The following is a 14,764-nucleotide window of genomic DNA, read 5'->3' as shown; positions in this document are numbered from 1 at the left end:
CTAGACTTCCATATTCCCTTCTTTAAAATGTTCTACATCTCTGTTGCAATTTGTTAATCTTAATGATTCCCTAGGGGATGAAATCCAGTATTTTGCCTACAAACATTTGGACAAATTCAAAATGTAATGACAATATTTGTTTTATGATGTATTTATTTATTACTTATACGCCTAAGCCAATTACAACAGTTATATGAAGAAACATAAATAGAAGAAAATAAACAAAAAAATATAAATAACTTAGCAAAGACAAATAAGGACAGTAAAATAAAGGTATATAATATATTTAAAAACCCGATCAACGTATAAGACTTTGAGCTAACCCATGCTAATCCATCTTCATACCACACTGTGTCTAGGATCTACAAAAAGCCGGAAGATCCATACCAAAGAATTCTAAGTCTTGTGACGAATTGACTAATCTACACATTCTGGACTTTGGGCCTACAAAAAAGTTGCTCTTAGAAGATATGATAATAGCAGATTTTGACTTCTGGTGACATGGTTGGGAACATAAAAAGAAATTGATTGTAACAGAGATGGGACATCACTTATGGCATAAAATATTTTGAAAATGCATATAAGGCCCATTTCAGTATTCAACATAAGCCTTACATACAAGTTGGCAAACTCTCAGTGAATGGGGCAATGAAATCAGTAGAGTTGAATTCAATGAAAATCGGAGTTAGTAAAATTGACATTTTAAAATAACGAGTTTTTTACACAAAAACAACTGTTTTTCAAAATCAATATTTTACTGTCCCTGGACCGGGCCTGAAGCGTAAGACTGATCACCTTTTACCGTCCATTAGCAGATTAACGAGGTACGATGAATTTATTTTACGAATACAGTACCCTATGCATCACCAGACGTGGATAAAGGTTTGATGATTTGAAAATATCAAAAACTTAGAAACCCTTGTAAACGATTTACAGTAGATCTCCGTTTATTCGAACTCTAGTCATCCGGATTGCCTAATATCAAAATTGTTACCTGCAGATAAAAAAAATAAAATGTTTGTAATTATTATTTAATTGTGCAATTAACTTTGCTAGCATGTTTATGTAAGTTTATAAATGAGGAACTTCAGCCCTACGGGTATTGGATGCAAACAATGTTTTCTTACGCGCGGTAAAAATTAAAGCATTTAGTACAGCAAACTTTCATAAAAATGTGTGAATTTTTTTTATTAAAAAAAAAAAACTACTTTGAACGTCGTCACTAGTTCATATGAATGAACCAATGATAAGAGAATTGAGAAATATTTCCGGTTTACTTACAGTTGGGACCAATCGGCAAAACTGTCTCAATATGACTGTAATATGGTCTCCTAATTATAATATTCATAAAACGCAGATTGAGTCGGTGCAACTTTCATATCTTCAGTTTAGAATTCAGAGGGATTTTGGCTGGTTTGATATTCTTGCACAAATTATTATCTAACTGTATAGATGCCTATGATATTCTTGCTCAGATAAACCTTAATGTACCTCGCCGTAACTTGCGTACCAATCATGTCTTTGCTGTGGGAAATTATAAAACTAACATCGGATTCTTTTTCCCTCTGCCAAGGATCCTTAGAACCGTGAACGAAATCTCATTAAACGGTACTGCCGATGTGTTCCTACAGCAAGGGCAAGCATTCAAGAAGAGTGTTGTCACTCCTGACTCGCGATGGCACACTTGTCATGTCCACCTAGATTATGCCATATTGATATACCTTTTGTAAATTTAAAAATAGATCTTAAGGCTGTTTAGATTAAGCGTTATACATACTCATTAATGCCAATCTGTTAGGGCTTACATAAACCTGTTGATAGGCTTGAAAAAATAATTAAAAACTGACCGAGAAGAAGCGTAAAAGAACTTGAGGAGTAATTTCAGAAATACATAACTTAAAAAATTGTAGCGCTGATAATACGATACATAAAAATTGAAAATTTTTTTTTTTTATTATTTTAATTGTCTATTAACAAATAAAAAATATAAAAAACTTCCGAATTTTTTCATTCGCTGTATTATTTCAAAATCAATAAAATCTGTCACTCACTAATCTGGATAAATGTTATTTTACTGTATTTTAAACACGAATACTACTACTTACTGCTATACTGTACGCCATTTCTATGTAAGGCTAGACTGAGAGGATGGAACGCCACACACTTCTATCCTGTCATTTCTGACCCAAATCACTAGCCTCTTCCAGATTCACACATGCCCTTCAACAGTCTCTGATTTCGATATGACCAGACTTGAGTTTTATGAGCACTCTTATCTGACCACGCCCACGCCTGCGTCTTTCTTGGCCGTCACGTTGTAAAACATATTTTTTTCTAAAGATTTTTCACTACCAATCCGTTCCTGTTTGACATTGCATTTCCATACAATTCGACAAGTTCGTGATAGAACATGATCGTAACACCATTGCATATAAGGACGTGTGGAATTAATTATGCCGTGAAGTGGGGATACTCCATTGTACTTTTAAAAAACTTATCACCTACAGTATTAAAAATATATTAATAATATTAAAAATTAATTATACAATTGTAAACAACGAATGTCTCGAGTAAGTGGAAGAATTTGTGTATCTGGGAAGCATGTTTTCAAGAGATGGAAGAGTAGAAAAAGATGTTGAAAGAAGAGTGAATGCGGGCAACAAAATGAACGGAGCACTAAGCACAGTAATTTTTAATAAAAATATGTCAATCGAAGCTAAACTGGCAGTGCACAACGGAGTTTTAGTCCCAACACTTGTGTATGGAAGTGAAACATGGAACTGGCAGAGGAAGGATGAAAGCCGAGTGAACGCAGTTGAAATGCGATCTCTTAAACGAATGTGTGGGAATCAATGTATGACAGGGTTACGAATGATGAAATCAGGCGAGAGTGTAAATCTGAGTTAAGTATAATTGATAAGATTAAGAAAGGGTCTCTGAGATGGTTTGGTCACGTAGAACGAATGGACTACGAAAGAATGGTAAAACAAGTATATATGACGAAAATGAACGGCAACGTGAGACGAGGATGACCGAGGAAGACGTGGCATGATCAGATACACCAAAATCTTAAGTCTGGTCATCTCAAAAGCAGACAGAACCGAAGGGCATGTATGACAAGATGTATGAATGTGAAAGAAGCTAGGAATGTATGCCAAGATAGACGAGTGTGGCGGTCCATTCTCTCTGCCTACCCCTACGGCGAAATGGCGTGATGGTAGTAGTAATTAAAAAAATTTAATCAAGTATTTTCAAATCTTTATTTAGGTAGATACACTGATCCACGTTGACAGTCATGGCAAAAGCCATAGGTACAACTTTTTATCACACACAATATTATTTTAAAGCTTGTACATGTTTCTAATAGTAGCTTTTTAACATTATATTATATCTGTACCTTAGAGTTTAGAGGATAAAACATGGGAGTCCACCTTTGGCCGTTTTGAAGTTAAAAATGCAGAAATCTTCGCAATAAGCTATTTTATACATTAAGATATAATATTTAGAGATAATACTTCATACATATAAGAGCTAAAAAGCCGTCCCCAAAGGAAAGGGAATGGCCAGCGGAGGAAGCAAGTGCCGCACGTCATATCACGTCGACTTAACTAACCCTCTAAAAGATTAACCCTCGGTGGTGGCGTAGTGAAGCATGTGTCTAACCTGCATGTCGATTTTATATTTTTGCAAATCTACTATGGTGAAGGTGTGTAGTGGTATTTGCATGTTGGTGTAGTGTTGTTGTCCTGACGAAGAGACGGGCTACGTCTTGAAACCGGTAGACAGATAAGTCGGTGAGTAGTTTTATACAAATTTTATTAACATAATATTAAAATGTTGGACCACAAAGTTAATGCTTTGAATATTAATAATAGTTAAAATAGCAATTTAAACAAGTATTTGATTAAGGTAAAAACATTGTTTACCGGTGAAAGGGTATACCATCGCTTTTTTTTTTCCAGATCGATTTGTGCAGTATCTTAGCGTACATATGGGCATTTTAGTAATTGCGAGGAGACAAAAGTTCAAAAGTAGCAGACGAACGATCACAACAGACTAAATTTCGTTCTATCAAACATATATGTCAATGGCTACAGGTTATGGGATTATATTCCGAATGCACATGCTTACTCTAGATATTTACCTCAATGATTTTATATGTAAATATAACACCGAATTTATTATATAAATAAAAGACGAGCAATACTTTTTTTTAAAAATTTATTTTTATTTAAGACGTTAACATGATCAGAAAAATATAAAAGGAAAAATAATGAAACCCACTGAACCGCGAAACCGGCTTGTCAGCAGTTTTTTTATTTTCTTTTAAAAAGAAAAACGTTGGAGAAATTTTATAATTTTAAAAAGTAATACAAACATTACTAAGAACTAAAGCGATGAAACCGGTCACTGGATATTCCAAATGTGGATTAAAATATCACTCGTCTTTTATTTATATAATAAATTACAATGAACTTCCATTAAGAATTTTCATTTACAAACTTAAATGTTTTATAACACCGAAGTCCACTTTCTTCATAATAATGTTTTTTTTAGTTGACATCTGGAGTCCATTTTGTTTTAATGCAAAAAAGCATCAGTAGTCCTACAGACGCTCTTTAAACAAGTACTATTATTATAAAAATAATCAATACTTTCCATTGAAAGTTTTTTATAGGTTGAAATTATCTCATTTGGTTCAAAAGTTACGATGTTTTGGAAATCGCAATATAACGAAATCTTGTTTGCTGAACATTTTGGTCAATGTGATTCCCGTGGTTTATCCTTTAGAGTACCGATTAAAATAATTAAATGCATGCATTTTTTTTCAATGTGTTTAATATAATAATAATGCGCACAGACACAGTCCCAAGAAAAAAATGTTTTTAAAGTACAAAAATAATTTATACTATCACAATCTTGTAATTGATTGATTTTAGCCTACTGCTTACATAATTTCTCTTGTACTTAATCTGTGATTTCTCTCTCGTTGTATAAGATTATGTTTTAAACAAAAAAGCTTCGTTATAATTTTGTTATAAAATAGCTCACCGTCAATTTCCTGTAGTGAAATTTCGTTCATAAATTCTTATGATTAAAATGCACTCAATCCAATCACAAACGTCACATTTAAACACTTTAAAGAGTTTAAATAAATTATAATTAATCACATGTCAGCAGCGGTGATAATTTTAAACAATAATATCTTTAGAATAAATAGCACTTAATAGTTTGACAAAGTAAGAGTCTCTATTTTAACACGTTTTAATTCAAAACAACTGATGCTTGAAGCTTGACACACATGCTCTGAGAATATCTCAAATAGTAATGTTACAAATGAATGGAATAAGTAACATTTCATCTCGTTACCTATAAAAGAATACTGTGTTTGCACATGTTTGTTATTCGTTCTATACAGTGTGCGTACTCGAACATGCATTGTAAACTGTAATATATTTATACGCGAATAAAGAATGCAATCAAAATCTAAACGAATGCGCTTCACGCCATCTTTAATGTTTCGAGCAATTTTATACGAAACAATTAAAAAATTTACAATGCATAAGAAACGAAAAAGATAATAATTCAATAATAATTATTTTTATTCCAGCTCGATTGAGCGGGTAGTGCCATATCCAGTTAGATAATTACTATCTTTATGTACATATTTTTTCTGTACGTGTGATGTCACCAATCTCCTCCCAAACGGTTTTACCGATTTACGTGCGGTTTTCAGCGAAATGTAAATCTTTGCGCTGCGCGTGTTCGTAGATATTAAACTTTTCAATCGAATCAGTAAAAAAAAAGTTAGAAGCATAAATCTTCTCTTCATCGACCTACCAGGGTTGCATTCGACGAGAATGCACATACAAAAATGGAAGGATGTTGTTTTTTTGTGTTTAAAAAAACTTTTTTTTTAATGTTTATAAACAAAATTCGCTTTTTATGGATCTCAATCAGATTCTTTCTTTAAATTCCTTTTAATTTCTTTCCATTTCTTTTTACTGGATGAACTCATTAACAGACATCCGATACATTTTTGAAAATCACATTCATAAATAAAGTGCACCCCTGTCGGTGAGAAGAGCCGAGTTTGACATTTGCAAAAATAATTGTATATTTGAAAATTAATTATTTTATGTTTTGGAATTCAACTATAAACAAGTACCTAGGTACCTACTTAAATTAAATATTTGAATAATAATAATTTTTGTTTTGGATGTCAATCATAATCAAGTACCTAGGTACCTGCTTATCAATGAAAAGTCTTTTTCCAAGGTAAAAGAAGGCAAGCCAACGTTCGGGCAGGACAACGTCTGTGGGGTCCGCTAAAAGAATTAAAAATTAAAAAAAGAAAACTGCATATTTCGTTTGAAAATCAAACAGATATAAAGAGTTCCTTAAATATTGAAATTATCTCATTTGTCTCATGCGTTATCATGTTTTGGATATCACACGATCACAAAATCTTGTTTCCTGAACATTTCATTCATTGTGACTCCATTAAGGTACATGTATATAACTGGGCCAGTCATCAGTTACAAAATTCATAAGGAATTCTTAAAACATGAAGCGAAAAATTAAATACAATTCAAATATTGGGAAAAAACCTCAAAAATATGAACAAAATAATAGAACAACGCAGGTTTTTAATAACTGTAAAACTCTTATCTTAAGACGCTTAACGAAATATCAATGTTTCTCAGAGTGTCTCTGCGAAACATGTACTGTTTATACATGCGAGATAGATGATTATAGTATTGGAGGAGAAATGATCAGCTCTGAATATATCTGGATAGCGAAGTCGTGGGGCGTGGGTTAGCCGGAAGATGTAGGTATCAAGGCGGTAGTAATTTAGAATATATTGTCTCATGTAAGATTGAAATCTTCGATGCAAATGCTTACATTTTAAAACACGTCCTGACTTTGGTCAATTTTTTCACTCTGAAGATGCGGGTATTGCGAAAAGGTAGTTTGGAAAATTTTGAAAAAGGCAGCCAAAATAGTTATTAAGACGAAATACATTTCAATATTAATCACCAAAATTTTCTAACAATCATAAAATTATATTATATAACATGTGACAAGATAAATCAGATCAAGATAGAGTTACCATCGATCTTGGAACGGTTACACCACCAACTAATATGTTATACTATAATCTTTATTTTTTTTACCTAAAAATTGACGGGAGAAAAAATGTGATTTTTTTCTCTTGATATATGAATGTATTCTATGTATAATTATATATTTTAATTTAATATGCGAACATGTTTTTTTTATTCTTTTATTTCTTCTTCATTTATTTATAATTCCTAGTTTTGTTTTTAGCTTTGCCATATAATAAGGAACTTCAGCCCTACGGGAAATTGGATACAAAAAATGTTTTCTTACGCGGGGTAAAAATTAAACCATTAAATTGTACGGCAAAGTTTCTTGAAAATGTAATTAAAAATATTTTGATAAAAACGCACTACTTTAAATGACGTCACTGGTTCATGTGAATCAACCTATGATCCGAGAGCTATGGAAGATTTCCGTTCTGCTTGTCGCTTCTGGACCAATGGGAAGAACTGAATGAGAATAAGCGGAAATGAACCTCTGACGTTACACGCGGAGTTATTTCAGAAATACAAAACTTTGAAAAATCGTAGCGCCGATAATACGATATATAAAAATTTAAAAAAAAAAAATTGACTTAGTTTAACAGTCTATTAACAAATATATATTTTTTAAAAACCACTGAACTTCCTCATTATTACTTTTTGATTTTTTTGGTTTATATATTTTTAAAAAATCATTGACGATATATGAATATATGTAAAACGTGTGATAGCCTACAGGGCGTTTAAATAAATAAATGCATACATGCATGCACAATTTTACGCACCCGGAAGCGGTACAATGGGGAAATATCACCTGTTTTTACATTTTAAAAGTAATAAAGGTCTATGAAATACTGTCCAGTAAAAACTTATTATAGTACCAACCATAAAAAATATTTTAAATTTGTAATTTTGATTTCACGTAAAGACGGTCATTCCATTGGCCACGACCCTAATACGTCACGATTCATATTTTTTTATTCCTGCCCATTTTAAAACATTGTCACGAATCTTGACGTCACAAATGACAAGACCAAAAATTTTGCGTTTTTCTAGAATTGTATTTTTATTAAATTTCTTTTTTACATTTATGTATGAAAACATTTCTACACAATATTCACATTGATTTTGAAAATACAATTAATAATTCTAAATCCATTTAATATATATTTATCGGTATTTGTAGAATGTGATATTTCCCTAATTTGCTAGCTGAATACGGCTTTTGCACATATTATGGACATATCGGCAATTCAGCAGCTACCTGTTTTCTATTCATTAACTTTTAATTCATCATGTTATTCTACCTTCACATTACGTAATGGGTTAATAGATATAAGAAATAATGTTTCGATATCGTCAGTAAAATAATTACCAATCGAATATCTATTTGATTCGATTCAATTGACCACCTGACTGACTATCAATTACTTATTCCAGAAGCGATTTTTTTTACTCGAATCCTCATAAAATATGTTTGACTTCGCATTCATAATAAATAACTCTAAGGAGAAAACAAAAGTTTCCTTGAAGCGCGCGTCTTCTATGCAATCGAATAATTTTCCGTACAAAAACTGGAAAATTATGCTCGAATATCACCATTAATTTGAGTCTGGCGTTTTTTAAACAATTTCAATGTTTGAATTTTGCCATTAGCCGCGCCTTAGTCATATGATTCGGTATTCAGTATGTTTAATGTTTATTGTACCGCTGTATAAACATCATTCGGAGGTCGTTTCAGTATTTAATTGGCCAAACAGCGAATAAATTATCAGCATATTTGTGAATTTCTTCATTTTTTGACTGGCATCAAAATGCACACCTAACATGAGCGGTGAGCCAACTTAGACCAACGCAGTAGAATATAAAGCGTAACAATATTCAAGCTAATATGATAACATAACTTTTTTTATTTGAAATTGAAAGGGCTAAGTTGGGCTGCTTTCGGCAAACTTAAATATATTTTTCAAAATAAACAAGTCCCTATATGCTTGAAAAGACAAGTATATGAATCGTGCATATTGCCGGTGACAACATGCGGACTAGAAACCACGTCTATAACACAAAAAAGTAGCCAGAAATTAAAATGCACGCAACGATCCATGGAAAGACAGATGCTCGGTGTATGTCTAAGAGACAAAATAAGAAATGAAGAAATAAGGCGCCGAACCGGAGTCGTGGATATCATGGATCGTGCTGCGAAATTGAAATGGCAGTGGGCAGGACATTTGACGAGCCAAAATGATGAAATGCAGGTGGACACCCAGAATAATAAAGTGGAGACCGTGGGCAAACAAAAGAAGTGTTAGAAGGCCACAGAAAAGATGGGTCGACGACATTGCCTCTATTGCCGGTAAAACGTGGATGATGAAAGCGGGAGATAGAAAGGAATGGAGACGTTTGGAAGAGGCCTTTATCCAGCAGTGAGAGAATAAGGCTGCAGAAGAAGAACAAGAAGATGGGTCTATGAAATAGTTTCGAAAAAAAAAATTTTTTTTTTTCCTTATTGGTAGAGTAAAAACAAATTTTCAATTTATAATTTTAAATTCCCCCGAAAACGGTTCATTGCATTGGCCACGTCCCTAATACGTCACAATTCGGTAAAATTTTAAACTTTATTCGTAACCGTTTAAATTTAAATAGAACATCGTCACGAATCTTGACTTCACAATTTTCAAGGCCGAACGTATCGCGTTTTTGCAGACATTTAAAAAAAATGTTTTGTATGAAAACATTTCTCTACAATATTGATTTTGAAAATGCAATTATTTTTTCTAAATCTATTTCACATATTTTTATCAGTGTTCGTAGTATGTGATATTTTCCTATTAACTTAGCCGGATCGGAAGGGGGATTCGAATCCCCCATAGACCAATTTTAATTCGAAAACTAATAAATAATTTGTATATAAATACAAAAAAAGACGTAAATAATACAAAGGCCAATTTCGCTTTATGTACATAAGCATTCGGCAAACTAAAAAAAAGAATAAAATACACGAATGAGTAAAATATGTGTACGCGAAAACATGAATAAATTATTGCACGGTCATAAACACTTCCAACGTTTTATTTTCCTGACGCCATATATAAGTATGCGCTGGGGTCGTTTGGTCCCCCCGTTCGGAGCATGTGTAATTTTTGGATGCTTAGTGAGGGGAAAATTAAGATCCTCAACATTTTTCAAATAATTATATTAATTTGCACTTTGCATCCCTTACAATGGAAAGTAAACGCTGTCAACTTCAATAATTGTCCATAAAGTAAAATCTGATTTTTCGTACGAAAATGTGAATGTATTATGTATGAATTTTTAAAAAAATCTTCAAATACAGGTTACGGACAATGAAACTTTTAATCTTCATGCAAATACACATATTGAAAATTTAATTTTACTTTACAGACAATTGAAGATAACTCTGTAAACATCCTTATGTCTTATACCGAGGTATTATTAAGCAGGCTCTATCGATATGCGACGTGTCGCCACGTATTGAAATGGTAATATTTATTTTTCATAGTGGCAATATTTCGCAAGAAATGTTGCCATTGTACCTTACAACGCGTGTGCATTATGTCATCTCAGGGCCCCGATCACAATGGGAAGTTAAGAGAACTATCTTCGACTGTCTATAAAGAAAAATCGATATTTGTGTTCATAAATAAATATGTTCGCATGAACATTTAAAGTATCCTCGTCGGTAACCTTTAATTGAACATGTTGAGAAGAAAAAATTGTATGCATATTCTGCTTTTCATACTGAAAACTTAATTTTACTTTGTAGATAAAATTGAAGATAAATGTAAACTTCCTATTGTAATCGGGGCCCTGGTGTAAGAAGATCCGACGCATGCGCTGTAACAACCTCTTATTTTCAAATCTTAACTGCTAGATGGTGTTGTCATTCCTTAACTGTTAAACTTTACTCCACGCTCAACTTCAAATTAAAATTAACTTATTTCTCTTTCGTATTTTAAATAGGCTGCTGTGTTAAGCCACACAAAAACTATTCTGAATTTAAATAAATCGCAATTAAAGCAAAAAGTGCTCGTTTCTCATGATTTTTGTCATTTTCAGTGCGTAGATATGTGAACCGTGGAGAGCAGGTACTTTCGATAGCTATCGATGTACATTAGGGTAGGCCAACAATTTTTTTTTCCGAATTTCGTAATAAAAGGGGCCTAAAAAGTTGCCTTTTGGATTACTTGGAATGCAAAAAATATTAAAAACCTATTTGATACTACGTTTGGCCCTCAACCAGAGCTTGAAATTTTCGAAAAAGTCCATTTTTCGCGCTTAACCGACTGTCATTTCGTATTTAAGTAAGAACATCAGTTCAATTGAATTTAGTAATGTGCATTGAACCTTATAAAATAAGCATCTAAGGGCGTGAGTTGCAGTCTGTTTTGTAATAAATGGGCAGCACTGTTTAATTGAGCCATTGTTTTTGTTAATATTAGCCAGGCGCTCAACGGAATCAGTTCCGCGGAGTGTATACTTTTTGCATTTCGGTAGTTTTAAAACGTGTTCGAATTTTTAATGTGATTAAGTTATATCTATACTAACAAAAAAATAATTTAATCAATTTGGATAATCAACAAAATGTTCATCTTCATTATCATCATTCCCTTTTCGCACCTAATGGTTCATAAGGCACTGCATTGGTCCACCAATCGCAGCGTATCTTGATCATTTTTGTTACATGAAGGTAAGATGATCAGTCGTACGCCAGACCAGGGACTATGAAATATTCTGGCGTGAAAATACCCTTTTAAATTAATATTTCATATCAAACATGTATCAACAAAATGTTCAGACAGTTATAAACTTCAAACCTCGGTTGAGGGCCAAAAGAATATTTTTTCAAATAATTTTTACGTTCAATGTGATCCAAGATCCAACTTTTTAGACCTCTTTCACTTTGATGTCTAAAAAATAAAAAAACCTTGTACATTATCAGCCCACTCTAATTTACATACTTCAAAACACGAAGATACACTGGCAAGAATGTATCATCGTAATCTTTTGAAGAAAAACTTGTTTGTTAACAAAAAAAAAAAAAAATTATGAGAGCAACCGACAGGAAGACCCACGGTCTTTAAAATGGTTTTCGGGTAGGTGTAGGGATTGCTTTAATGTCATCCAATGAGAAAACACATAAAAAAAACGACCTGCCTAAACACAAGAAATTCCTAGCTAGTCAGGACTCAAAACAATGAACCATTGCATTGCAAAAACAGTTAAGTAAATAAATAAATCTCATGAATATTTTCAAATGAAAGGTGAGTTTCTCCACTTTACACTTAAAATCAGCTGACAGAAATAAAAATTAAATTCAAGTCAGGTACGAAGGTATTCGATTCGCTATAACAGGGCTGGCCAACTAGATCAAACCCGACGTTTACTTTTTACTGTCCAGTGTCCGAGCGATCAACCCATTATCGCTATCTGTACCCAGTGGTGCCTAAGGAATTGGAACTCCAATTGTCACGCGTACCTAAACCATTTTTGTTACAAAGTAGGTAAGGTGATCAGTCTTTCGCTTCCGATGCCAGTTCAGGGACAATGAAATCGTCCATTCACTTCTGACCCATCCTAAACGACAATTTTCCGAAATGTATTTTTTCACATAATTTGACTCTCTGTGAAATTCCTATGTTCTATGTGACATTGGGGCATAAAAACGAAAGTAGCTCTTAGAAGATTTGATAAAAAGCAGACTTTGACTTTTGGTGACATTGTTGGGAAGATGAAACTAAATTGATTACAGCAGAGATGGAACATCACTTATGGCATTTAGTAATTTGAACATTCATATAATGTCCTATAAGGCTGTTTAATGTCACCATGGTTGTTCAATCTATACATGGACAACTGTATGAAAGAGATATAATATTTGAGTATTGGAGCAAAAATGGATATTTTTCAGTAGCTGCTTGTTGTATGCTGATGATGCAGTTTTGTTAGCAAGCAGCAACGAGAATTTGCAAAAAATAGTCTCTAGAATGTATGATGTATGCCTGGAGAGCGAATTGGCGATGAACGAATGTAAGTCAAAAGTTATGGTATTTGAAAGGGGAAGTGAGGTTACTGACTGCATAATAAATGTAAACAACGAATGTCTTGAACAAGTAGAAGAATTTGTATATCTAAGAAGCATGTTTTCAAGAGATAGATGAGTAGAAAAAGATGTTGTAAGGAGAGTGAATGCGGGCAACAAAATGAACGGCGCACTCAGAACAGTAATTGCCAATAAAAATATGTAAATCGAAGCTAAACTGACAGTGTACAACGGAGTTTTAGTCCCAACAGTTATGTATGAAAGTGAAACATAGAACTGGCAGAAGAACGATGATGACAATGACAGGGTTACGAATGATGAAATTAGGTGAGAGTGTAAATCTGAGTCAAGTATAATTGATAAGATTAAGAAAGGTTCTCTGAGATGGTTTGGTCATGTAGAACGAATGGACGACGAAAGAATGGTAAAACAAGTAAATATGGTGAAAAAGAACGGTAACGTGAGACGAGAACGACTAAGGAAGACGTGGCATGATCAGATAAACCAAAATCTTAAGTCTGGTCATGTCAAAAGCAGACAGAACCGAAGGGCATGTATGAAAAGATGCATGAATGTGGAATAAGCTAGGAATATATGCCAGGATAGACGTGTGTGGCGGTCCATTCACTCTGCCTAAATGGCGTGATGGTAGTAGTATTATAAGGTCCATCTCAGTTCTACGTTTCTTCAATGAAGACAGATTGAGAGATTGCTCTATGTACAATATAACTAGATAGCTAAAAAATCACAAAATTCATCATCTCTCTGTAACCTTATGATTTTTTTCTTTTCCTTTCCACGAACGACAGTCCTAAAAGCTGCGATCGATCAGTTGGCCATCGCTGCTCGATAATACATTTCAATGTGTCGCTATAGAGAATAACGGCCCCATACAAGGTTGAGTAACGCTGCCTGTGTTTATCATCATCTTAATCGTTAAACGAGGCATTCAATTCAGACATTAATAAAAAATAAATAGGGACTTATTAACACCCAATTAAAGTGCCATGATTTCACAAACAAATTTTATTTGATTGACAAAATATAGAGTTGATATTTATGCTAACACCCCTGTAGATATATTACAAATTAAACATAGCTTTATTGAAACATAAAATTTTAACAGCATTTTTTTTTGTTTATTGTAATTTACTATATAACAACCAGCTACCGGTTTCATTGCTATCGCGACATCTTTGAGACTGCTAGTTTTATTATAAAATTTATTTTATTTAACTTGAACCACGAAAATATATTTATTTAATTAATGTCATTGTAATAACATAATATTTACACGGTGTTTTAGGGCCAGACAGAGAAATTGCAGAGGAACTTTCCTCATAGTAAACTTTTGTAAAAAATCCTGGTATTTTTTTCAAAAATCTGATTTGTTATCTGAAAATGGAGTAAACCCTTAATTTTTTGGACGAGCATCCCTTTCACAGAGGTTTGAAAGTTAGTTCTACACCACGATATTTAATTTATGTTACACTTTATGTACATACAAGGGCGGGTACATTGCCTTAAGACAATTTCTTCCCGTCTACCAAAACTGTTCAGTTTGAGAAAATAAGAAGTAAATGGACATATTCTAGGT

Source organism: Micrasema longulum, unplaced genomic scaffold (assembly GCF_059751315.1).
Source record: "Micrasema longulum isolate JH-2025_06_02 unplaced genomic scaffold, ASM5975131v1 h1tg003537l, whole genome shotgun sequence".
NCBI classification, from domain to species: Eukaryota; Metazoa; Arthropoda; class Insecta; order Trichoptera; family Brachycentridae; genus Micrasema; species Micrasema longulum.
This window is presented reverse-complemented; position numbering follows the sequence as displayed.